The 27446-nt window shown below is 37.6% G+C and overlaps 1 pseudogene; it reads left to right on the top strand.

Moving 5' to 3' along the window:
* The window catches only part of LOC147512084 (nucleotide pyrophosphatase/phosphodiesterase 1-like), a 99062-nt pseudogene that overhangs the window by 25547 nt on the left and 46069 nt on the right, over nt 1-27446 (top strand).

The following is a 27446-nucleotide window of genomic DNA, read 5'->3' as shown; positions in this document are numbered from 1 at the left end:
CCCCGCAACACCTAATAAAGACCTCTAGCTCAATTAGGAATAGGTTAGTGTGATAATAAGTGGCAGATGTGTTTGATAGACTCTGGCTTCCTTGTGTGTCATTGAGATTGTAAGGTAAAGTGTGCCCACTGCACACTGGAGTAGCAAAACTTGAGCGGAAAAATCAGTGTGGTTTTTGTCTTGACATTTATGTGAGGACCTACTTAAGGACGCTATTCCGAGTTTTTAGAAACGAACCTGCTAGTGCATTTCATAGTATTACTCATTGTATATATGTTTATTGTAGACGATTGATTATTATGCATATATTAGCTTAGGTTTCAACTTGATTATTATGTATTCAGTGCTAGTGAGATGTATGGATAATTTGGTGCATGAATAAGGAAACAATAGTTTTATTTCTTAATCGTTGTAGTATAGACGAAGTTTGTGAGTAGTACCTTCACTGGAAAACTCTCACGAGGCTATAACTCATCTACTAGAGAATTCCTAGTGGTTTAAGGCCTTGTTGCATATGGTCAATGCAATCTCATATTTGCTTGAGGACAAGCAAAATGCTGTTTGGGGGTGGTTTGATAATAGCACAAAATTGTAGTTTTAACCCCTTAACAATCATACTTTTAGACCAATTATGCGACTAATAAATAAGAGTTAATGCTGATTATGTGTTTTTATGTATTTTAGGTATTGGAGTCAATTATGTGCAGAAATGTGGCACTTTGGCGAGATAAAGGAGCAAGGGTTGGTTGCTAAGAAGTTCTGTGATTAAAGGCCAAGATTCAAGGAGACAAAGCCTTTGTAAAGCCCGGTCAAAAGTTGAAAAGTCAACGCGAAAAAAACAAATGCACACAAAAGCCAGAACTTCGAAACCACCGTATCTTTGGACTCAGGGCTCGGAATTGGGCCTACCTTATGTCAAAACGACCGGCTCGGAAAGAGCTTTCAAATGGTCTAAGACTTGACCCAATCAGAAGAGCAAAAGTGGAAAAAAGTCTACTGAAGTCAAAGCCAGCTGAAATGGGCTCTCTAGACTGAAGAAATTGAGCTTTGGGCTCAATTTTCCGGCCCAAAACATGGCTCCTCAGCCCATGCCCAAAATTGTGGATCTGGTCTCCTCCTTTACAAAAGACAAGACTTAGCTCTTAATGAAGATATAGTTAGATAGCTTAGGATAGAAAGTAGCCATTAGAATAGCTTCTAGATCTAGATTTGAGTTTTTGAATTAGTGAATAAATCAGTTTTCATTCCATTAATTAGTTTCATTCCTTGTTTTAGATTAGTTATTTGAATCATTGTTCTTCATTTTATTAGATAAATAAAATAGTAGTTCTTGATAATTTCGATTTTGTTATTTAAAATTGCTTAGATCCAATTTCAATTCTTGTTTGTTATTCAATTCTTAGTTATTAATTTAGATTTGAATTATTGTTTAGTTAAATTTAATAAAGTTATAATCTTTATATGATGTCTAGTTTTAATTCAATTGGAAATGATAGTTTCATGAATCAAGGCTAAGCCTCCATTAGAGGGGTTTGATGAAGCCTTGATGAAAACTTGATTGTGTAGTATAGAATCGTTGTAAGAGTCTATTCCACTCTAGAAGGTCGTTGATTCACCATGAGAATGGGTGGACGACCTCACATGCTAGTTATGAATTGGTAGAGATGTCATGTATAATTAGGGATTAGAACGACCAATTCTTACCGTAAGAACATAAGAATTGGTTTACAACAAATCTATGCTAATTGATTAAGTTGGATTCAAGGCGGATTCAATTCCCCTAATTCTTTATCTAGATTCAAACCTTAGCATTCTGTCATTTCGTTATTTATATTTTGTTAGTTAAATTTGCATCGTAGTATAAATTCCCTTTCGTAAATCTCTCATTGACTTTGGATAGACCACCAATTTTAGAAAACATTGAATGCTAAAGAACTAGGAGTGGAACGAATCTTTTACTCCACTCTATTTCGATAGATTAGAGAGTAGAAATCTTTGATAAGCAATCTAGCATCGTAATAAGTTTAGTTTTACTTGCATTTTGAGTTTCATCGCTTTATTTCGTAGGTAAAACTATTTCATTTTTACCGGTTATCAGGTATGCATTATCGGTCATATATCCCCACGTGTGTATAGGATCAGGCAAGGGCAATCCTAAAACTAACGCTACCAAAGACTTACTGAATTCTATTGTCGTGTCATTAATTGCAAGGGAAAATTTTTGTTCTCCATCATGGTTACAATAGAAATTAATATTATTGTAGAAATATGCAGTAAGCTGAGGTGAATACCAGTCGTCATCACTTACTAGTAGATGCTGCCATCCTAATTGCAAGATCTTGTTACGGAACCAACCTCCATAGGTCTCACTTCCCAACAAGTCTTCGAAAGACTGCTCAGGTATAACTGTAATGAGATGTCATCACAAAACCACTCTCTAGAAAAGCTGCAAACAATCCTGGAACAACCCACAAAAAAAAAAAAAATCGTGCCTGCGGAGGTCAGAGCGCGCGCTCAAACTATGCCTTGTATGGGCACGGGTCGTGCTCAGGTGTAAATGAAGTTACAGTGTTTTGAGCGCGGGGTGCGCTCAGATTTGGTCTGGGTAGGGTGCGGGTCATGCTCTGTGTGTTCTGAGCAAGGTGCATTGAAAAATAAAAGGGGAAAAATGTGAGGTTTAAGGTGAGAGATGAAAGTGAATGTGTGGGTTTTGTGTGGAGAATGAAGGAAGTTTATATAGGGTTTTAGTTTCTAAAACGAATCATCAAGTTGCCAAAAATCTTTAAGGCAGTTGTCGGAAACAAAATATTTCCAAAACCTAAAACGGAAACAACCTATATTCCTTATTCCAAAACAAACCTAATATCTTTTAGGTTGAATTTAGAATAACAACTTCCTAACTCATTAAAATTTCATCATTCTAATCATAGCCATGCCAATATCGGCAACATTCCCAACAATCATCGCAAAATTACTTCTAAAATTGTGGATCATATAAAAACCATGCTAAAAGAAATAATACCACCCCCAAATAATTCGGGAAGGTGGGATTAACACTAAAATCATCGCATAATTTGAAAAGAACCAAATTAAATTCAAATCGAAATTCAAATAACAATTAACTACCGAATTCAAATTTAACTACTAAATTTAACAACTGAACATCCAAACTAATAAAAACAATAAAAACAACATCAAAGCAACAATTTTTTCTAAACAACTAGCCATGCGATGAAGATGGACCCTGAGATGAAGATTGGGCCTGAGATGAAGATTGGGCCTGGGATGAAGATGGGGCCTGAGATGAAGATGGGCCTGAGCCATCCGTCCTTCGGCGACGACGCTCATGCCTCTCGGACTCATCTGAAGCGTAGAACCCCCCAAGGGTGGCATGCATCGTAGAATCTCTACTCGGAACTGGCGATGTGCTTCCATCTCTACCTTTATCTCTGCATAATGCGCATCCTAATGCTGGACGAGAGTCTCCATGTTGTACTAGAGATCCGCTTAACCCTTGTCGAGTACTTCAAAATTCGTCTGAAGGTTCTTTTGTTTAGTTCGAATTTTAATCTGCCTAGTCCATAAATCTTCACAAATACTATAAATGCAACGCAAGCCACTATGTAGCACTGACATGTGTTCTAAGTCAGAAGTACAACTCTCCAAGGCAGTTTCATTTAAACATGTCATATCCTCCATCTCCTCATCTGAATCAACCACCCTATCCTCCGACAACTTCCAAGTCTTTTGGATACACTCCGTATAAATAATTGCATTCGAATGCAATTTTAACATAATACAATCAGATTTTATAACAGCTCTAAAAGACAGCATGATCTTAGTGATCAATACCGGAAAGGGAGCAACACTCCTTCCAACTCCTCTAATCATATTTAAAATAAACTCGAGGATACAGAAGTTATACCTCTTCTCTTGCAATATCCAGAGAACGTGCAGATAGGTCAGACCGATGTCGCTGACCTTCTCTTTCCCGATGACGTTCTTACCAATCCATCGAGCTCTGAACCAATTGTGGTTGGGCAGCGAGGATGATCGTTGAACACAATGAGAATTCGGATTATACCGTCCCTCCATGACAGTGTATTTCATTAATGCAGGAACTCCAGCATACTGGGATTCCTTCAATGTGGCTTCGAGATGGCGTTCAGGCGTAATGCCTAAAATCTCAGCCAACAACTCTCTAGATACTTCTCTCCTCATCATAGCCACCTTCACAAAAAATTTCTGACCCTCCAACTCCCTCTTCTTATAGAATTGTTCCACCAAATCAGAGTGGTAGAAGTCATCTGTCGAATACCACAACCTATTCCAATCCCTCCTAATCATCTCGTCACTAAAAAACGGCGCAAAGCGGTCGACAGTAAAAGCTTGTTCCAGCAAAATTCTCCATCTTTGCGCCATTGAAGTTTTGAAACGATTTGTTGGATGAAGACAATGTAGGGAACGAGTTTGAAGCAAACTCACTAAAAATTTTGGGAGGTGGCACGGTGGTGGTTCGAATTTTTTGAATTTTTTTATGTTTTGGTGGTGCAAAATGTTGGAAATGGTGGTGGAGATGTTGTGGAGAAGTTTTGGAGTGGGTTAAAACTTTTGGCGTGGTGGTATTTAGGTTTTCTTTTTTCTTTTTCCTTTTTTTTTAGGGTTTAAAATCGTTAATGGCGGAAGTGAGAAGAGAGAAATTGCGAACTGTTTTGTTTTGAGGAAGGAAACGCACGTGCGTGCGGTATTTGGGCCCAAGCCCAATTCGATTTCCGAAATTTTCGCGCAACTTCAAACTAAAATTATTGATTCGTTACTGGTCTGATTTTTATGAATGAGATATGGAAACGATCAGGAGAGAATTTCCAATCCAATGATCCATAAAACACGCTACTCTAACCGTGGATGACATATAAAAAGATGGAAAACACCTCAAAGTGCGTGCGTGACATAAGTTATGCGATCGAATGAAATCTAAATTCATAGATAATGTCAACCCGAATCAAAATACGATTAAACGACATAAGCAACACAAATAGAAAGTTTAGCAATCACGGATGGAAAGACCGACACCCCACCCCCAAACAAATTTTAGACAACAAAGTTTAGAAAATTTGTTTTAAACGTGGGTTTTTTAAAGTCAGATTCCTGAGACTTCCTAGATTACTATTTTTATGGTTTTAATATATTTGATTTTTTTATTATATATTTTTTTATGAATAAGATTTAATATAAGAAAAACAATAATGCAATAAATGCATAATTCACACCATAGAGGAACATGACTCAAAAATCGAGAAAACATGCAAGTGTGGAATACGCGAATTATGTTAAACGTGGACTTAGAATCTGGTACTTACACCCACACACTCTATAGGGAGGGCCCGATTACCTGAATGGTGCACTTATCAATATATGAAAGTGAAAGGAAGTACACTAAGCAACAAAGGTCAGTCCTCATAGACAAGGTCCGTAAAAGGACTTCCTTCACATCAAGGGACATTAACTCGTGAAAATGTTTTAACCGTTGGCCATTGACTTGAAAGGTACTGTTGTCCTTGGGATTTACCAAGGTGATTGCCCCGTAAGGGGTGACTTCAATAACCAGAAAAGGACCAGACCAACGGGTTTTTCATTTCCCTGAAAATATATGTAGACAAAAGTTGTAAAGCAAGACCTTTTGACCTACCACAAACTCTTTGCACAAGATTTGCTTATCATGAACACGTTTCATGTTAGCTTTATAATCCTTCGCGAGATCATAAGAATCGCTACGGATTTCTTCAAGCTCATTCAATTGCAACTTGCGCTTGACACCCGCCTCATCAAAATTGAAATTAAGGCTTTTTATAGCCCACATAGCACGGTGCTCCAATTCAACGGGCAAATGACAAGGTTTCCCAAATACAAGTCTAAAGGGAGACATACCTATAGGATTTTTAAAAGTCGTCCTATACGCCCATAAGGCATCAGTTAGACACTTAGACCAATCTTTCCTATCAGGATTTACGGTTGTAACTAAGATTTTTTTTATTTCCCTATTAGAAACTTCTACTTGTCCGCTAGTTTGTAGATGATACGGAGTTGTTACCTTATGTGTAACTCCATACATTTTCACTAAAGATGCAACAACTCTGTTACAAAAATGTGTTCCACCATCACTAATGATGGCTTTAGGAATGCCAAATCGACAGAAAATGTACTCCTTAACAAAAAGCACAACTGTCTTATGGTCATTGCTACGGCAAGCCATGGCCTATATCCATTTAGACACGTAGTCCACGACAATTAGAATATAAATGAAACCATGGGAAGTAGGAAAAGTACCCATGAAATCAATGCCCCATACGTCAAAAATTTCTACCACCATGATTGGATTTAATGGCATCATATTACGCTTCGTGATTCACCCAAGTTGTTGGCAATGAACACACGTCTTGCAATGCACTTAGGCATCTTTAAAAAGGGTAGGCCAATAAAACCCACATTGAAGAATTTTAGCAGCTATTTTCATACCACTAAAATGGCCACCACACTTTTTGTCATGGCAGAATGATAGAACCTAATTATATTCCCACTAGGGAATACAACGATGAATAATCTGATTTGCACAATACTTAAAAAGGTAGGGCTCATCCCAATATTATAGCTTAACTCTGGCCAAGAATTTCTTTCGTTCATTTCTTGACCAATCATCAGGAATAATATCAGACGGTAAATAATTCACAATGTCAGCATACCATGGTGCAGAAAAAATAGCATACAGATGCTCATCAAGAAAAGAGTCAGGTATGGACTCAGAATCACTATCATCATCATTTGTAAGTCTAGATAAGTGGTTGGCAACTACGTTTTCGACCCCTCTTTTGTCCTTTATTTCTAATGTGAACTCTTGCAGGAGAAGAATGCATCGGATTAATCTCTGCTTAGCATCCTTCTTTGAGAAAGTACCTAAGGGATGCATGGTCCGTGTAAATTAGAGTCTTAGAACCAACCAAATAAGGACGAAACTTATCTAAAGCATAAACGACAGCTAAGAATTCTTTTTCAATAGTTGTATAATTCTTTTGAGCATTGTTTAAAGTTTTACTAGCATAATAAATAACAGTGGATTTATTATCTAGTTTCTGTCCCAAGACAGCACCAACAGTATAATCACTAGCATCACACATGAGTTCGAAAGGTTTAGACCAATCAGGAGGCTATATAATGGGTGCAGAGGTTAAGGCGGCTTTTAAAGTTTCAAAAGCCTGTTTACAAGTAAAATTAAAATCAAAGGGGGCATCCTTTAAAAGCAGATTAGTTAAAGGCCTAGCTATTTTTGAAAAATCTTTAATAAAATGCCTATAAAAACCTGCATGGCCTAGAAAGGCTCTAATATCACGGACAATCCGTGGTATAGGTAAAGATGCTATCTTATCTAGTTTGGCCTTATCTACTTCGATGCCATCACTAGATACAATGTGACCTAGCACTATTTCCCTTTTCACCATGAAATGACATTTTTCCCAATTCAAAACCAGACTCTTCTCTTCACACCGTGTCAAAACCTTAGATAGGTTAGATAGGCAGTCAGTGAAAGAGTCTCCATAGATAGAAAAATCATCCATGAATACTTCCATGAAGCACTCTACCATGTCACTAAATATATGAAGCATACACCGCTGGAAGGTACCAGGAGCATTACAAAGGCCAAAAGGCATTTGTTTATAGGCATATGTTCCAAAAGGACATGTGAAGGTAGTCTTTTCTTGGTCATCAATATCAATAATAATTTGAAAATAGCCAGAGTAGCCATCCAAAAAACAATAAAAAGTATGACCAGCTAGACGTTCGAGCATCTGATATATAAAGGGTAAAGGAAAACGATCATTTTGTGTCATGGCATTTAAACGTCTATAATCAATACAGATCCTCCATTTCATAGGACCATGTGTGAAAACATATTCACCCTTGGCATTACGTACCATGGTAATCCCTTTCTTAGGGACTACATGAATGGGACTTACCCATTCGCTATCAGAGATTGGGTATATGATACCCACATCGAGTAACCATAAGACTTCTTCCCTTACCACCTTTTTCATGGCAGGGTTCAAGCGACGCTGAGGTTCGTGAGAAGTCTTTGCGTTATCCTCCAAATGGATACGATGAGTGCAAACATTAGGGTCAATTCCCTTAATGTCAGCTAGGGACCAACCAATCGCAGAACGATGTTCCCTAATCACCCTAATCAAACGTGCCTCTTCATCCTTAGATAACAGAGAAGATATAATTACCGGATGACTACCATCCGAATCAAGTTGAATATACTTTAACTCTGAAGGAAGAGGTTTAAGCACCAGGGTGGAAGGAATGTCAATAAATGCTTCTGGAAGGTCCTCATCTTGAGTAGTGAAAACTTGCTTAGGCAGCAAGTCTTCAAACTCAGTAGATGGAGCAACAGAAGGGTCTACGATAGGTGTAGACTCGAAGATGGTGTTGACTTCCTCTAAGTAGGAGTCATCGGTGAAATCTGAACTTCTAAAAGAAAGGAATTTATGCAGCTAGTTTTCGGGAAATGTGTTATTAAAATAGTCTTGAGCTAAGCTCTCGATCATGCTAACCTCCCCATCTACAGACGAATCTGGTAACTGTTTCATCATTTTAAAAGTATTTACCTCAACAGAAAGATGGCCAAAAGATAAGGACATCGAACCATCGCGGCAATTTATAAACGCATTGGCAGTCGCCAAGAAGGGACGCCCTAAGATGATCAGAATAGAGTCGTTAACGACTTCCGTATCGAGGATAAAAAATCAGTAGGATAGTAGAAATCCTGAACCTTAACAAGCATATTTTCAACCACACCCTTAGGATACTTAATAGACTAATCCGCTAATTACAACATCATTTTAGTAGGTTGCATCTCCTGTAGACCTATTTGTTTGTATAGATAATATAGGAGTAAGTTAACACTTGCCCCTAGGTCTAATAAAGCGGTGGTCGTGTGGGAATCTCCTAAGGTCCATTGTACAGTAGGACAACCAGAGTCCTTGTACTTAACGATTCCATTATGTTCTAATAAAGTTGGAAACTGTTTAGTTAGAAAGGCGTCTTTAGAAATATTTGTCTTACGCCTAGTTGTACACAACTTTTAAGAAACTTAGCGTGGTGAGGTAACTTTTTAATTGCTTCAAGAAAGGGTAGGCTTATCGTTAGATTTTTGAAAACTTCCCTAATCTCGTCAAAGTTTGTATCCTTGTTTAACATTGCTACTCTCTGGGGAAACGGTGGTTTCTCTCTATATTTAGCGTATGTATCAACTGGATGTCTAACCTTGACTTTTTGTTTCTTAGGTTGTGGTTTAACTGGTACCTCTATAGGGTAGGATCTTCAGTTTCTATTTCGGTATCTAGTTCAATATCCAGTGTAGGGACTACTGGTGGAGTAACTATAGGCATAGTTACGGCGTTATCAACCACTCTGCCAGAATGGAGAGTGGTGATGGCATTTAGCTCACCTACGTTTGCATTGTCCTTACTAGTATTACCGTTTACCTCAAAGGCTGTGTTTGTTATTTTAGGATTAGGTATCGCTTGACCTGGAAACACACCTTTGGGTTGTACTTTCTCTTGGGCTAACTGCTATAAGGAAAGTTGGATGGCTTGTAAAATTTATTGTTGGGATTGCATAAAGGCGTCAAAATAATCCGGTTGGGGAGTAGTATTTGTTACAGGTTGTGTGACTGGAACTATGTCACGTTGATTATTAACAAGTAGGTTGTAATAGTTATTATTAACCGAAACGATACCTCTATTAGCATTATAATTATTATAATTCCCCTGACCTTGTCCTTGTCGTGATGGAGCTTGGTTGTAATTGTTCGATGGCCTAACATTTTGATTATTACACCCTAGAGGTGTAACTTGTTGATTATTTCTCCAACTGAAGTTGGGATGTTATCTCCAAGGGGCGTTAGGAATAGGATAGCTATTAATTGAGCAAACATTATCTGGTTGTGATGTTTGTTGGTCATAAGCGAGAGGACAATAGGAGTCGGGATGCTCAGGACTCAAACAGAAATTACATGGATTAGAGTTGACATTCATGACGGGGATAGGCTTTTGTTGAACATAAATAGCTTCTACCTTTTTAGTGAGAGATTCAATTAAAGTTTTAAGCTCAAGATCGGGTTTAATCTCAAACATACCGGCAGCCTTAACTGTTGTAGAAGAACTAGCGGAGCGGGAGATATCGTCACTACCCCCTAGTTATTATTACACTTTGTTTGATCTTCTAAAAATTTATAAGCCTATGAGGCTCCTTTACTGAGGAAACTACCCCCATTCATTATATCAAGGACTTCTTTATGGTGGTGTAAAAGTCTTTTGAAAAAGGCACGAACTAACGTGTCTTTCGCGAGGTTATGGTGTGGACACTCTATAAGAAGATCGGTGAAATGATTCCAAGCCTCCGAAAAGGATTCATGAGGATTCTGTCGAAAAAAATAAATCTTGGAAAGCATTTCATCTATCTTCAGTGGTGGGTAAAAATGTTCCATAAATAGATGAACAAGTTTAGCCCATGAGTCCATAGAATTAGGTGCTTGGGTAGTTAACCAAAACGTCGCCTTATCGGCTAAGGTGAAAAGAAACACCCTAAGTTTAATTTGTTCAACACCAACCGTAGGATGGTGGAATGTGGTAAGGACTTATTCAATCCTACGCATGTGCTGATAAGGTTTTTCATGGTCTAACCCATGAAAAACGGGTAACAAATTAAATATATTTGGGGGGATTCGGAAATCCCCCACTGGGTCTGCAAGAACGATGCAAGATTTTGGGCTGTCGTTCAAGGCTTTGTAAAAGTCAGAGAGAGATGACTCTCTTTCTTCAGCCATTATATCAGGTGTAGTGTGTGGTATACTAGTTAGAGGTGTAGTGAGTGGTATACTAGAAATGCGTGTTTGTTGACGTTGCCGGTTGATTACGTTAGGGGTTTTTCTTCTACCTGGCCTTAATCTCATGCAAGGCTAAGACCAATCTTAAGTAAACACGACAACACTCAAAATAATCCTGATATGTTAATATAAACCTCTAACAGGAGATGCGAGGAGTGGAAGAAAGAAGTACCTGAATGCCTCCTTGCTTCGCTTATGAATAGTGTCTTGTATACGCGAGCTCAATGTGTGTAACAAGTTAGAAACACTGAATAACTTGAAGTAATGGAAGTTTGAACTAACCAGTAAAAACAGGCTTTTCCAGAAGAGGGCGCGGGTCGCGTTCAGGTCCAACACGAGCTCCAGGTGTTTCAGCGCCAAGCGCGCTCAGAATTAGCCTTGTGAGGGCGCGGGGCGCTCTCAGGCTTGTTCTTTGAAAAAAAAATATTTTTCGGAACCAAACAATCACTGTTAGAATCAAACAAGGGTAGGTGGGTTTAATGAGACTTTGGGAAGACTAACAATACTAATGAAAACAATTCTAAACAGAACTAAGATGGCAGTGGCGCCATTTGATAAAAGATAAAACGATAGTTTTACCTACGAATAAGCTACGAAACTCGTACACAAGTAAAACTAAGTCTATTTTCAGGCTTAATGTTATAAAAGTTCTCTACTCTCGATGCTATTGCAATATAGTTGGAATTGAAGATTCGTTCCACTCCTAGTTCTTTAGAATTCTAAGTTAACTACAATTATCAATCTATCAAAGTTAATGAGAGTAACGATGGAATTATACTACGATGGGAAACTACTAATCAATATGGGAATAACGAAATGACGGAATTCAAATACTAACTTGACAATAGAGAATGAATTAGGGGAATTCGATTCCACCTTGATTAGACTTAATCAACTAACAAAGAAATGTCGTAATCCAAATTTCAATGCTTTCGAATAACAAACTGGTATTTCTAATCCCTAATTATTCATTGCAATCTCTACCAAATAATAACTAGCATGTGAAGCAATCAAGCCCATTCTCATGGTGAACTAATTACTTTCTAGAATTGAATAGATTATCACGACGATTTCTAAGCTAACAAAATCAAGTTTTCATCAAGGCTTTCTCAAACCCCTCTAATGGAGGTTTTAGCCTTGAGTCATTAAACTATCATTTTTATATGAATTTAAGCAAGACATGATATAAAGATTATAACTTTACTCTATTGATCTAATCAAGAATTCAAAACTAAATTAACAACTAAGAAATGATTAATAACTAAATGATTGAAATTAGATCTAAGTGATTTAATAATTAAAACTAGATTATGAGTAACAAACTAACTTTATTGATCTAATGAAATAAAAGAGTATTGATTCAACAACTGAATTAAAAACAAGTAAATAAAACTAATTAATGAAGTCTAACTAATTTATTTTCTAAGCTACCAATTCTATTGAATGTAAAAAACTAGATCTAAAAAACAAGTTCTTGGATAATTTTTCTAAGTAAAACCTAGATGCTTAAGAGCTAAGTCTTGTGTTTTCAAATGGAGGAGACAAGATCCAATTTTTTGTACATGGGCTGAGGAGCCATGTTTTGGGCCAGAAAATCGAGCCCAAAACCTAATTTTATTCAGTCCAAAGAGGCCTTTTCAACTGGATTTGATTTCAATAGACTTTTTATCCACTTTTACTCCTCTGATTGGGTCAAGGCTTTGACCATTGGAATGCTCTTTCCAAGCTGGTCGTTTTGACATAAGGTAGGCCTAATTTTGAGGTCTGAGTCCAACGATACGGTCTTCAAAAGTTCTGCTGACTTTTGTGCGCTATTTCTGCCCGCATTGACTTTGACTTTTCAGTTTTGATCGGGCTTTAAAAAGGCTTTTTCTCCTTGAATCTTGGCCTTTAATCACATAACTTCTTAGCAACCAACCCTTGCTCCTTTATCTGGCAAAAGTGACACATTTCTGCACATAATTGACTCCTATACCTGAAATATATAAAAGCACGTAATCAGCATGAACTCTTATTTATTACTCGCATAATTGGTCTAAAAGTATTATTGTTAAGGGGTTAAAACTACAATTTTGGGCTCTTATCAGCTACTCCCCTCTTTAGTTTAGTTTTAAATTAGGGTTCTCTCTCTCTCCCTTTTTAGTTTAGTTTAGATTTAGTTTGTAGCCTCCATTAAACCATTCAATAAAAAAACTTTAGTTATCATATCCAATTCTCCTCTTACATCAAGTTCTTTTATTATGCTTTCCCTTTATTGTTTAAGTAATTTTAGTCCAATGAATCAAGGCTAAAACTCCCATTAGAGGGAGTTTTAATGAAGCCTGTGTGAGGATTGTTTATGTTTTTGTTGGTTATTTGTGTTTATGTGTTTAAAGTTTGAAACTTTCATATTTTTAGAGATAGAAATTGTTAGTTTTGAACTAGAGTTTAGTAATTCTAGACAAGAGATTGATAGAAGTATTATTCTCTTATGCTAATTAATTATTAACTAGAGAAAGTAATAGTTTATTAAGGATCTTACAAAGTATGAATCTTTATTTCATTGCATTACGGAATTTGATAAAGATGATGACTTATTAATACATGAACTAAATGAATTATGAATAAACTTGCATATGTGGATTTATTACTTCCTCTATATTATTCTTTTCCATCAAAACCTTATTTATATTAGTTTAGTTTATTTAGTTTACGTTTTAATTAATAACATAATCATAATTAGTTTATTATCAATATCATTATTACTCTCACCACTTTCCTCTTGATTTAATTAGTTGAATCCTATTGAGTCTTGGTAGTTTAAGAGTGAAACGAATCCATACTCTTATCTATATTGTTTCATTATTATTTGATAGAGTAAGGAAATAGAATTGATAACAAAAAAAATGGTAATATTACGTATTAGTGTTTAACTGTTTTTATGATTATCAGTTTCAACGGTCCAATCAAGAAGTCCAAGCCCATGTTATGAGTGACGATAAGGTTAATAAAAATAAATGCGAGATTTTGCTTTGGCATAGACGACTAGGACATCCCTCATTTGGTTATATTAGGAGATTATTTCCATCTTTATTTAATGGTTGTAGTCTTTCTGATTTTGCTTGTGAAACCTGTGTAATGGCGAAAAGACATCGTACTGTTTTCTCTTTGAGTGATAATAGAGTTGATGCTCCTTTTTCTTTAGTTCATTCAGATGTTTGGGGTCCTGCCCCATGTCAAACACATAACGGGATATAATGGTTTATTACTTTTGTCGATGACTGCACTCGAATGACCTGGGTATATTTTTTGAAACATAAAAGTGATGTCTGTACAGTTTTTCCCCTTTTCCATCAGATGGTGCTCACACAGTTTGGAATCTCTGTAAAGGTTGTTCGTTCTGATAATGGGGGTGAGTATTTCAAAAAGGAATTTACTAGCTTTATGCATTCGGCTGGTATTCTACATCAAACCTCTTGCTCTTATTCCCCTCAACAAAATGGGGTTGCAGAACGAAAAAATAGACATCTTTTAGAGGTCACTCGGTCTTTATTAATTGGTGGTCATGTCCCATCTCACTTATGGGGCGAAGCTTTGACCTCTGCTATTTACTTGATGAATTGTACACCTTCTAGTGTTGTCCAATTTCAGAGACCCTTAGATGTGCTTTCTGATCATTGTACACTTCCGCCCATTGTTTATTTAGCACCCTATATCTTCAGGTGTGTTGTGTATGTTCACTTACATACACAACAACGCACCAAACTTGATCCACGTACGTTGAAGTGTGTTTTTGTTGGGTATGGCTCAACTCAGAAGGGTTATAAGTGTTATCATCCATCTTCTATAAAAAAAATTTGTCTCAATGGATGCCATTTTCCATGAACACGACCTTTTTTATATGAAGATCACTGATTCTTCACTTCAGGGGAAGAATAGAAATGAAATACAGAATCATGATGATATAATGGTCTTTGATTTATCGAGATCACAATCACCTAGTGATAAAAACTCAATAGAAGAAATCGATGGAACCTCCACTGAGTGCTCAAGTGAAGGATGTGAAGATCAAGTCCATGATAGTACATTACCTCCTACAACGGATCTACTAATCCAATCTTCTCCAGAACAATCTTCTCTAGAAGACTCATTAGAGGTATCGCCCGACTCTATTATTGTTGATTCCAATACTCATAATGTTGGTGATTCTAATATTCATGATGCTAATCTACCTAGTCTTAATTCTGAACTAGTTCAATATCATCTTCCACCTCGATCTAACCATGGCCAACCACCAATTCAATATGAACCTGATCCTAAAGCTAAAGTGAAATATCCCATAAGCAACCATGTGTCATCTTACAAGTTGTCCAAGTCATATCCATCTTATGTATTCCAGTTATCATCTGTCTCTATTCCTATTAAAATGCAGGAAGCTTTAGCATATTCTAGATGGACCAAAGCTATGGCAAAAGAAATGGCAGCATTGAAAAAGAATGTCGCTTGGGAACTTGTAATCTTACCAAAGGGAAAGAAGACAATGGAGTGCAGATGGGTATTTACAGTCAAGTTCAAAGCAGTTGGGGCTATTAAGAGATACAAAGCTCGGCTGGTTGCGAAAGGGTATACACAATCTTATGGTGTTGATTATTGTACGCACAAAAATGTGTACCTAGGTCTATGCAATTGATTTTAGAGTCGCCACTAACTTTATTAAGGAAAAGTTGAGTAAAACCTATGTGAAGGACTAGCCCTCGAAACTAGACGATTATTGGGTTCGGGAGTCAAGGTACGATGTGGGAAGGTGTTAGGCACCCACAATCGCTTGGTAAAAACCAACCTTATTTCTATTGAGGTGTAACGTGTTAAGATAAGCAAACGAAGAAAGCTTGAAAAATTAATCTATCAAGTTGGATGATCCTCACTAAATTATTAAAAAACTAATGACTATATGCTATAATAAAACTAAAAAAAATAACCTAATATGCAATGCTAAAGGAAATAAAATAAAAAAGAAAGATGTCACCTTGTTTGGAATGTTGCCTCATACTTGATTGTAAATTGATTGATTGATTGATGATAAACTTGATCTTGAACTGATAACTGTGATTTTTGGATTGAAACAGGTGATTTGAGAAAAAAACAACTCTTGGGTGAAAAGAAGTTTCTACTCAAGATCGACGAGAAGAAAAGAAGGCTAAAATGAAGAACACTAAAGAAAAGAAGGCTATTAGCTCTGAATAACTAGGTCCAGATTATTAACTCCGAATTCCTAGCTCTAGATTGTTTTTTGTGGGTGAATGAGACCCATATTTATAGCTTTTTGGGATGGATTCAAATATGGTAATGAGTTTGATCTAATGGCTGAGTATTGATGAAGAAAAAAATCCAATGGCTTGATATCTTTTTGGTTGCACCTCCTAAATATGGCCCTTGATTCAAGAGGTGGGATAAGGGGTGCGATCTTGGCCCTTGGTTTTTGGATATTTTAGATGGATTAGGGCAAACAAACAATCCCTACACGTCCTTAATGAGCCCATAATCCAGGGTTTCCAAACTTGGCTCCAAAATGGCATATTCTCTAGAATATTCTTGATTTTAGGGATCAAATCAAATCAAACAAAAAAGGAAGGTTCTCTAGGTTTTTGGAGGCTTGAAAATGGGCTATAAACCCTAATGAAAAGGTCCAACTCGAGCTGGATCCACAGCCCACGAGCACAAATCCAAAATCCACAAAAAGGCCCATTTTGACCATATTTTCAATGCTGCAAATTCCCTTTGACCGGGTCAAAATTAGGAAAACTCTTCTCCACAAAAATTATTCATTAATCCATTAGGAAGGCCCATGAACTCTTAAAAAATACCCTTGGGTCAAAATCTTACTCCAAACAAACGTTGCACTCAACAGTGCGCACAACAGGCTGAAACGGGATAGGGCAAGATTAGGGTTTCCGAAATCCAAAAGAAACCTAGGCAATCTTGTATTCATTTCAAAGGATTTTTCAAGGGTAATTCAAATATGAAATAATCTCATCTAAAGAAAGAGTGGAAAAAACGAGATTTGGGCTCCAAAGGGTTACAGGGGCATTTTGGTCATTTTCAGCTCAAAACTCAGAAAGCAACGAAACTTCAGCCATAGCTAGAACATGATGAGGAGAGTCTAAAGACGCTAAAAGAAGATGAAAAGAAAGAAGTTTGATATAGAAATGAAGACTCTAGAAAGCAAATCACCTTATATGATCAAATTTAATTCAAGACAAAATCGTGAATGAATTATGCCTGGAGTGCAAAAATGGGGTGTCTACAGTTGCCCCTCTTTGGTGGAGGTTGCTTGCAACGGAACGGCAAAGCCATGGAGACAAACCATTTTTGCCAAGCTCTAGCCAAAAGATCTCATGCAATCTTTGAAAATTCATTTGAAAAATATTTTTTGAAATAGGGCTTTTCCCTAGATATTTGAAATCCTTGATTTTTTTTCAAGTTGTTTGTGAGGGCTTAAAACTGATTGAATGTTGGTGGATGCATCGAACGGACTTATACCACGCAACATGGCAACTGGATTATCTGTGGAAGCATCGGACGGACTTATACCACAAGACAAAATATCAATGCTAGCGGAAGCATCGGACGGACTTACACCGCGTAACATGATATTGGTTGATTGAAAAAATATTTTCTGAAAGTGATGAACAACTTTTTTGAAATCAAGGGACAATTTTTTTTTTTTTTTTTTTTTTTTTTTTTTTGAAATCTGATATTTTCAAATTCATTTTGGAAAAATGGTGAAATCAAATGGATAGATCAATTCATTCATGATTTTGACTTAAATTAAAGATTCTCATATAATGGTGATAACCAAACACTGACAAAAGGAAAGACTCACCGGGGAGAGCAAGAAGATCCACTGGGGATAGGAGATTCTAAAGAAGATGGACAAAGACACAGACGAAACTGCATTTAACACGGAAGATAAGAAGAGATGTCTTTGGAGATGAAAGATGGATGCTGGGGATGATGATATTCAAGTTCAATCAATCAATCAATCAATTACGTTCAAGTATACTTAGGTTGGAAAAGACTGTCACTATGAGTTCAGGCTAATCCATCCGTGAGGCTGTCAGTAAAAACTGACATTGTTCTCGCAAACAATTTTAATGTTGCACAAATGGAGTTACCGAAATGATATTAATGATCAAGTGGTTACCAATAGTGCGGTGGAACAAAATTTGATGAATATTTTCTCATAGAGAGTAAGAACTCCATGGTACTAATATTCATTTATTTTATTTTTTGAAAGCCTTTTTTTTTTTTTTTTTTAATTTTTTTTTTTTTTTTTTTTATATATATATTTTTAAACTTGGTCAACAGTCAAAATCGAGTCAAACTGGTGAAAACCGGGTCAGACTTGTCCAACCCGGGTCAAACAGGTGAAAACTGGGTTAGACTGGACCAAACTGATTGAACCAGGCCAACCGGGTGAACTAAGGTAAGATGCACCGAAATTCCATTTTGCATTTGCACGGACTCAACATTAAAACAGATCTTCAATTTTCCAAAAAGGTAAAAAGAATCTTTGAAAAGTCAAACTGTTTTGTTTCCAAAAACAATCATTACTTTTTTTTTGTAAACAAAATCGAACAGTACCCTTTTCGAAACAAAATCCACCGACTTCTAAACAAACAAGATCACATGCACTTTTTAATGTGCCCGTCCAACCACACCTATATATTTTTGACCAGAGGAAGAAAAAGAATAATTATACCTTGCCTACGTCCAGAAAGGGAATAAACCCCACCTTACGTCGTCCAGGAAGAAACAAATAAATCATGGCGGTTATTCTTTGTAAGCAAAGGTATAAACCACTTACGTTATTTATTATTTCCTTATTCTCTCCAGTGAGTGAGAAGGAGAAGGTGACGCCATGCCATGTAAGCCAATGCATTTTTTTTTGTTTCCGAACTAACAGTGAATCTTTGCTCAATATAGAATGCAATCTCACTTATTTTATCCATACTCCGCAGTTTTACCCTCAATCTCGCATCTTGGAATTTTGTTGGATAACCTGTGAGACTAGAAAAGCAATTTCTTGGCAAAGAAAAAGGCACGGGGTATTATTTCTCTCCAGGACAGGTTAGTATAATATACATGATATATATACATAAAACTATAATGCAACTATATTATTAAAATATGCATGAGTGGTCAGATTATGATGAATGTATAGACCAAATTATTTGAATGTTATGTTAGTACAAAAAGTGCATGGTTCAGTTAGGATATATTGGCTTCAGAATTTTCTACATGCTTGTAGTGTCATCCTAGATTTTTCATCATAAGCCATCTAAAGCAAACCAAGTTTTTGAAAACAAATCATTTTTTATTTTTTATTTTTTTAAATTTATTTTGAAAACAATTTTGAAAACCATGGAAAACAAAACAATTTTCTTTCACAGAATAAGAAATACCACAAATGATTGAATAACAAGTGAAGGTGGGAAAATGATTTACCGACAAGAAGATGAGCATGAAGACGACCATATGATAGAAGTACGATCAAATTTGGCACCTATGAAGTAGATGATATTCTTGTCCCTTTGATTGCTTGACCTTCACAACGTACTGAACGACACCCAAAAACTTTCTTCCAAAACAGATAGAGCATGAAGCATAAGACCAATCTTCTGGAGACGACTTCCTCATACATTGCAATCACTAGTAGTGAATCCTCCAATGCCTTCCATTTTTTTTTTTTTCTTTTTTTTTTTTTTTTTTTTTTTTTTTTTTTTTTTTTTTTAATCCCTTGAGTACTTCTCAACTAGGAGATATAGTGGACTTAGAGATCAAGAGTGGACTTTCATAGGACTATAATGTAAGCTTAGGTGATGGGCTCAGAAAGAAGGGATAGGATCAAAAAATTATTTTTGGAGTAGAACTTGTCATATAAAGGGATGAGTAATTGGAATGATGGTAGTGAGATAATGATACGAATCCCAAATCTCAAATGAAACTGCCTCTTGTTTAGGTTTTCCATTTTGGACCAGTGTCGATCATTTTGTGCAACTCTAAGCATTTTGAGCTATGACGGTGTTTTTTTCTTTTTTTTTTTTTTTTTAACCCCTTGCATTAGGGTTTTTTTTCAACACCTCCTTGGGATAAATAACATGGGGATAATTGTTTCGTGATCAAAGATGGATGGAATGATGCCCCTAGAATATGACAAGTTCTATAAAAATAGGTATGGGTAATCTATGGGTAGGCTAAAGATTTATTAGGCTTCCTAAAGGATATGGGCTTGTATTGTGGGAAATAAAAGAATAGGCTAAGGCTCAAATGGGCTTCTAATGGTAGCATATGACATTAGGTGGGCTTATGAGGCTAAAAACAAAACGATCAAAGATGGCCTGTTCTATCGTCTCTCTAAGATTTCCACTATACTCTTCGTCTTAAAATAAACAAAGTTGGGTAAAAAGTAGTACCTCTTTAATTGGTCGGCATTGGTAGGATTTTCCATGTAGAATCTTTATAGTGAATGGACATTCATTGTTAGGTTCAAACTTTCTGGTTCATTGATTCCACTCTAGTATGGATTCGCTTGCTCAGCTTTACTTCAACAATCTGTCTCCATTGGTATCTAAGTCCCACTAGAACATCAATGCCCTCCTTCATATATCTCGGCTCTCAAAAATATTGATCGTAGATGAACTCCTCTTAGCATTCCGCTCGTTGATGTAGTCAGATTTGAGTCAGCTGACTTCTTTGATAGATAGTTCTCATGTCTTCAATGGATGCAAATGGATGCTAATGATGCAATATGGAGTTTGCCCTCTCCACGGTAGGGTAGCTGGTTGGTTGATTGGCTAAGTAGCCGTTGATTAATGGAATGCAGAATATTCCCCTTCTTCAGTAGGGTAGTTGATCAAATGACGTTGTGGAGCTTTGCCCTCTCCACAAGGGTAAATGCATAATGTTGAATGTTGATGTTGGTGATCTTAGACATTTGAAAAATCTTCTCAAACATAACCGCTGAACTTTCTTCCTCCTCAATTTCTTCTTCTCGGTGAGTGATTCTCTCATCTTCGAACAATGAAAATCATGTACCACCTTAAGACAATATATTGTCATAGGTATGATCAACACTTCTATGGATTCCTTCAGTAATTTGATCATGCTTCAACGCTCAGAGGGGATCAAGGTTATACCAATCTGCACCTAATGTGGTTCATCTGTGGTGCCAAGGTTGATGGTCTTTGTCTTCACAATGACTATCGTCTGTCAATCCTCAGACTGCTCATGAGAAAGAATGGACTCAGCAGCTTCATTGTCCATTCCTTCTTCATCGTCGGGGGGAGGGGATCATAATAATCTACACAAGTCATTCAATCATCTTGCACTAAGGCAAGTAGGTAAATTATATTCTGTGGGATTTTGAAAACTTTTTTGATTTTTTTGTATTTTTGAAAAATTTTAATTTTTTTTGTTTTTTGAAATATCTGGATTTTTTTAGGTTTTTGAAATATTTGATTTTTTTGGATTTTTTGAAATATAACTATATACAAAAGGAGTTAGAACAAAAAGTTTCAAGGCCTTTGAGCCCTATCGGACTCATCCGGTGGCTCAACCGGAGCAATATGATGGTTGGGGATTGGATCAATAATGACTTGCGTTCCCCAATCATCATAGTCTCCATCAATGACTGGATCCTCATCAGAATCTAAGGTCTCTAAAAACCTTTCCCAAATCTCATATTGCGTTTGGGAGTCAGAAAGTGGCATGTTCTCAACATACATTGGAACTAGGTCAACAATAGATTCCATATTCAACAGATCATCCAAATCAAGTATGGTCTGAGGGTCCAATTGGACATGATAAGGTGTGACAATCTTGTCTCCTGGGTCAGCATCTAACCCGGGGAAACTGGCCAAAGTAAAAGATGGAGTATAGTCCATACCTGACGAGGAAGATGTCGATCCAACCTCATTTATCCAATTAAACTGTCTAGCCTCATGATCCAACCTAAGTTGGCGATATCCTGAATAGGAATTAACATATGCCTCTGAAACAATAACTTCTGAGTTTGGATATGGGTCATCGTCTTCGCCCCAAAATATGTTGGAATCAATAATAGCCTCAATCTCTGCCCCTAGATCAGGTAGAGCCAATTCGAGATAATTCACCGTGGCACTAGAATTGATAAACAATTCTGACAGTCCTTCCACAACCTCCTCAGTATAGCCTAGCCCTTTTCGATCATCTTGACTAGGAATCTGTAGTGGTTCTAAAATGCCGTTTTGGTTTTTTCCCAATCCAAGTCCTGGAAAATAGTTCTGCTCACGGAACAACTGAGTCGTCTTGGGATTTCCATTGCAAAATGGGGTAGGGAGCTTCTCCTTGTCGGGTGCTCTAAACTCCACAATCCCTAATGGTTCCTCAATGTAGTTACACTTTCCTTCAATCATTGGTATTACCTTATGCTCTTCTGAAGAATCCAGATCATCCGAATCACCAGTGATGCAGATAATCTTCCCTTGCCATAAGAACTTAAGCTTTCTATGAAGTGTAGAGGGAATTGCGCCGGCCTGGTGTAGCCATGGTCTGCCCAAAAGGAAATTGTAATTAGCCTCGATGTCCATAGCCAAGAATGTGACTTTGAACGTGACTAGACCTATTTGGACGTCAGTTGTAAACTCGCCAAGGACTTCTCTTCTCGATTATCAAACCCATGAACTGCTCTAGTTGTATCCTTAGTGAAAGTGAAGTCTTCCGGCATGATTCCAATGGCTTTCGCAGAATTGATCGGACAAATATTTAAACAAGATCCGTTGTCAATCAATACAAATGGCACCTTATAGTTGTTGCAATGCACCGTAATAGTCAATGCTTTCGTGTGAGTTATTCCGTCTGCGGTCAGATCATCATCAGAAAATATTATGGAGTTTGTCTTCCTAAGGGAAGCGATGCGATGCCAAGTGGTGAAATTTGGATAGAATTTGGAACATGAGCTTGGTTCAAGACTTGAAGAAGCGCTCCCTATGTTGGGGTGATGCCATGAGTAAACCCCATATGGAAATGTTGGACTTGGTTTTCTGCAATTGTTGGATTACTTCATTACCCTCCCCGCTCTCGCTCAAGATGGCGGTAGGTCGGTCGGGCTGGGCCACAACCTGATCCTTCTGCAAGTGTGGTGGCTTGTATATCCTTCCTCCTCTTGTCAAACCGTGAGTCTCAACACATTCCTCTACCAAACTAGGTTCTAATTGCTTCAACTGATGTAGTGAGATTGCTGAGTCATCTTTACTTTTCTCGGGCTCAATTAACTTCTTCCCTAGAACCTCCTCGGTATCGTGATTCTTGGCTGGCACAAACTGGACTTTGGGGATTGTGATAAGAGTTGGGATCACTTGCTGCTGAGTTGGATTCTGGCAAATCACGGGTCCTTGAGGTTCTGACCCAACTTGTGACGCCGCGGATTGAGATGTATTCAAAGGATCTACCCATTTTGTAATGGGCCTCTGCATCATAAAGGCTTCCAGATGCTCTCTAGTCAACTTGAACGACTTTTGAATCTGTGGAGTATGTAGAAATGGTGCTACCACCCCATTTAATTGGATACCTTTAGGCTTTGTTTGCTCCATGCATCTTCTGACGGCATCTTGAAGATTAACTGGCCTTGTGGTGCTAACATTGGAATCTGTCTGATCGGAGTGATGAATGATGCCGGATCCTTCTTGACAGCTTCCAAAGTATTAACTCTTCCATTATGCATTGGTAATGGATTTTTCGATATATTGAGAATGCCAAGATTGATCGCATCTATCTTACCCTCATCAATTAAGTTTTGGATAAGATGTTTAAGGAGCATGCACCTCTCCATCGTGTGACCTAGAGCCTGATGGAAGTCACAATGTTTTGAAGCGTCGTACCAGGATGGCACTGGATTTGGAGGAGGCCTCGACTGCATTAACGTAATCAAGCCCTGTTGGACTAAAGCCCTCAATACAACTTGTAATGGGAAGCCCAATTCTGTGAACTACCTCTGTTGCCTGGGAAAACCCCTGTCTTGCTGTCTTGGAGGGAAAATGACTTGATTGGCAAAAGGATGAGTTGTCACCTCTGCCTGGATCTGTGTGTGTGGTTGAGGATGTACTTGTGTGGTGACGGCATGTGTGTCCTTCGGCTTATTGACAGTAACTGAAGGTGGCTTCTTCTTCTGAGCATCGTTTAAACCTGACGATACAATTGAGGTCATAGTTCCACAAGCTAAAGCATCTTCAATTTGAGTCCCCGCCGAAACCAAAGCCTGAAAAGATGGATGATAGCTGAGACTCAATCGATTTGCATATTTTGAGTTCAAACTTTTTACCACCATTCGAATCATTCGCGTCTCGATGGCTGTCTAGAATCGAGCTGCCTTGGTCCTCCACCGGTTACATATTCAGTGAATGTCTCAGTTGGACCTTGCTTGAGTGCCTCCAAATGTCTTCGACCCATCTGGATGTCTGTATTGTATGAAAAATGGGTCACAAAAGCTATTGCAAGTTCAGCCCGTTCTCATCTTCTCGAAGCGTCCTGTGTTCATCCACCAAGTCGGTGCCGCGACCCTTTAAACTCATTTGGAATAATTGGACCAATAGTTCGGCCCGATCCCCATAGCTGCAAGTAGCTAGCGTACATTTTCACATGGGCTTTAGGACACCCAGTTCCGTCATATCTCTCATCTTAGGGAATTCGAAACCATGTGGAACCCTGATTTGTGGATATGGACAGAGACTATCCAAGTCAAACTCGTCCGCTTTGATCTTTGTCAGTGCTTCCTCAATCTTTTTCAATCTGTCTACCACTGGGCCTTGGTATTGATCTTGGTTTATAGGATTTTGATTTTGGGTGTTCATGTAGGTGGTAGGTTGTGGTGTTTGTGTGACGTATGAAGGAGGGAACATGAATAGTGTAGAGCTCATGGGTTGGGATATATTTGGGGTGAACATGGGTGTGGATGTATATTGGTTTGGGTTATAGTATGAATGGTGAATGGTGGGTTGAGCCATGTAGGTTGAGTCGATATGAGAGATTGGTTGGTTTGGAGTCTGAGATGATATAGGAAGTTGTAGCTGGGTGGATTGGTGTGTGAAATTCCTAGTAGGCAACTGAGCTTGTGGAGTAGGTAGGTTAAGATCAAACCTTGGTGGTGGTGGTGATGGAACGGATTGCCCTTGAGATTGTTGTCCTTGCCCCTGGTTCATAAGTTTGGATAGTACTTCTTGGACCATCCTTTCCACAGTTTGCTTTAATAAGTCTTCCAATCCAGGAGGGGGTGATGTTGGACTCTGACCACCTCCTTGGGGTAGTTGTCCATTGCTAGACAGTGATTGTTCACCTTGAGAGATAAGCAGGGAACTAACCATTGGCTGAGACGCTAGTAGAAGAGACCTTTGAGGAGAATTAACTGGTAGATTCTCCATTTCCATAAGCAAGTTAACGGTTGCACGAGATAACCTTAACCCTGGCCTTCTATTCCAACTGGCTTCCGGATAAGCCTTCTTCTTTCCTATCTTAACTGAAACACCTCAAAAGAAAACGTAAGTCTGACTCTCTAGGGAAGTCCCCAGTAGAGTCGCCAAAAACCTGTACGAGCAAAAATGTGTACCTAGGTCTATGCAATTGATTTTAGAGTCGCCACTAACTTTATTAAGGAAAAGTTGAGTAAAACCTATGTGAAGGACTAGCCCTTGAAACTAGATGATTATTGGGTTCGGGAGTCAAGGTACGATGTTGGAAGGTGTTAGGCACCCACAATCGCCTGGTAAAAACCAGCCTTACTTCTATTAAGGTGTAACGTGTTAAGATAAGCAAACGAAGAAAGCTTGAAAAATTAATCTATCAAGTTGGATGATCCTCACTAAATTATTAAAAAACTAATGACTATATGTTATAATAAAACTAAAAAAATAACCTAATATGCAATGATAAAGGAAATAAAATAAAAAAGAAAGATGTCACCTTGTTTGGAATGTTGCCTCATACTTGATTGTAGATTGGTTGATTGATTGATGATAAACTTGATCTTGAACTGATAACTGTGATTTTTGGATTGAAACAGGTGATTTGAGAAAAAAACAACTTTTGGGTGAAAAGAAGTTTCTACTCAAGATCGACGAGAAGAAAAGAAGGCTAAAATGAAGAACTAGAAGAAAAAATGAAGAACACTAAAGAAAAGAAGGCTATTAGCTCTAAATAACTAGGTCCAGATTATTAACTCTGAATTCCTAGCTCTAGTTTGCTCTAGATTGTTTTTTGTGGGTGAATGAGACCCATATTTATAGCTTTTTGGGATGGATTCAAATATGGTAATGAGTTTGATCCAATGGCTGAGTATTGATGAAGAAAAAAATCCAATGGCTTGATATCTTTTTGGTTGCACCTCCTAAATCTGGCCCTTGATTCAAGAGGTGGGATAAGGGGTGCGATCTTGGCCCTTGGTTTTTGGATATTTTAGATGGATTAGGGCAAACAAACAAGCCCTACACGTCCTTAATGAGCCCATAATCCAGGGTTTCCAAACTTGGCTCAAAAAATGACATATTCTACAGAATATTCTTGATTTTAGGGATCAAATCAAATCAAACAAAAAGGAAGGTTCTCTAGGTTTTTGGAGGCTTTAAAATGGGCTATAAACCCTAATTAAAAGGTCCAACTCGAGCTGGATCCACAGCCCACGAGCACAAATCCAAAATCCACAAAAAGGCCCATTTTGACCATATTTTCAATCTTCAGAAATTCCCTTTGACCGGTCAAAATTAGGAAAACTCTTTTCCACAAAAATTATTCATTAATCCATTAGGAAGGCCCATGGACTCTTAAAAAATACCCTTGGGTCGAAATCTTACTCCAAACAAACGTTGCACTCAACAAAGGCGTCAACAATTTGAAGCGGGATAGGCAAGATTAGGGTTTCCGAAATCCAAAAGAAACCTAGGCAATCTTGTATTCATTTCAAAGGATTTTTCAAGGGTAATTCAAATATGAAATAATCTCATCTAAAGAAAGAGTGGAAAAAACGAGATTTGGGCTCCAAAGGGTTACAGGGGCATTTTGGTCATTTTCAAACTCAAAACTTCGAAAAGCAACGAAACTTCAGCCATAGCTAGAACATGATGAGGAGAGTCTAAAGACGCTAAAAGAAGATGAAAAGAAAGAAGTTTGATATAGAAATGAAGACTCTAGAAAGAAAATCACCTTATATGATCAAATTTAATTCAAGGCAAAATCGTGAATGAATTATGCCTGGAGTGCAAAAATGGGGTGTCTAAAATTATCAAGAAACTTTTGCACCTGTTGCTAAACTCAATACTGTGAGAGTACTTTTGTTATTAGCAGCTAATAAAGATTGGTCTCTTCTTCAGTTTGATGTTAAAAATGCTTTCTTGCATGAAGATCTTACTGAAGAAGTATATATGGATCCTCCCCCAGGTATACTAGAATACTTAGATACAACAATGGTCTGTAAACTAAAGAAGGCATTGTATGGGTT

The sequence above is a fragment of the Coptis chinensis genome, chromosome 3 (assembly GCF_015680905.1).
Source record: "Coptis chinensis isolate HL-2020 chromosome 3, ASM1568090v1, whole genome shotgun sequence".
Taxonomy (NCBI): Eukaryota; Viridiplantae; Streptophyta; class Magnoliopsida; order Ranunculales; family Ranunculaceae; genus Coptis; species Coptis chinensis.
The sequence above is the reverse complement of the archived record's forward strand: the minus strand, read 5'-3'. Positions and strand labels throughout refer to the sequence as shown.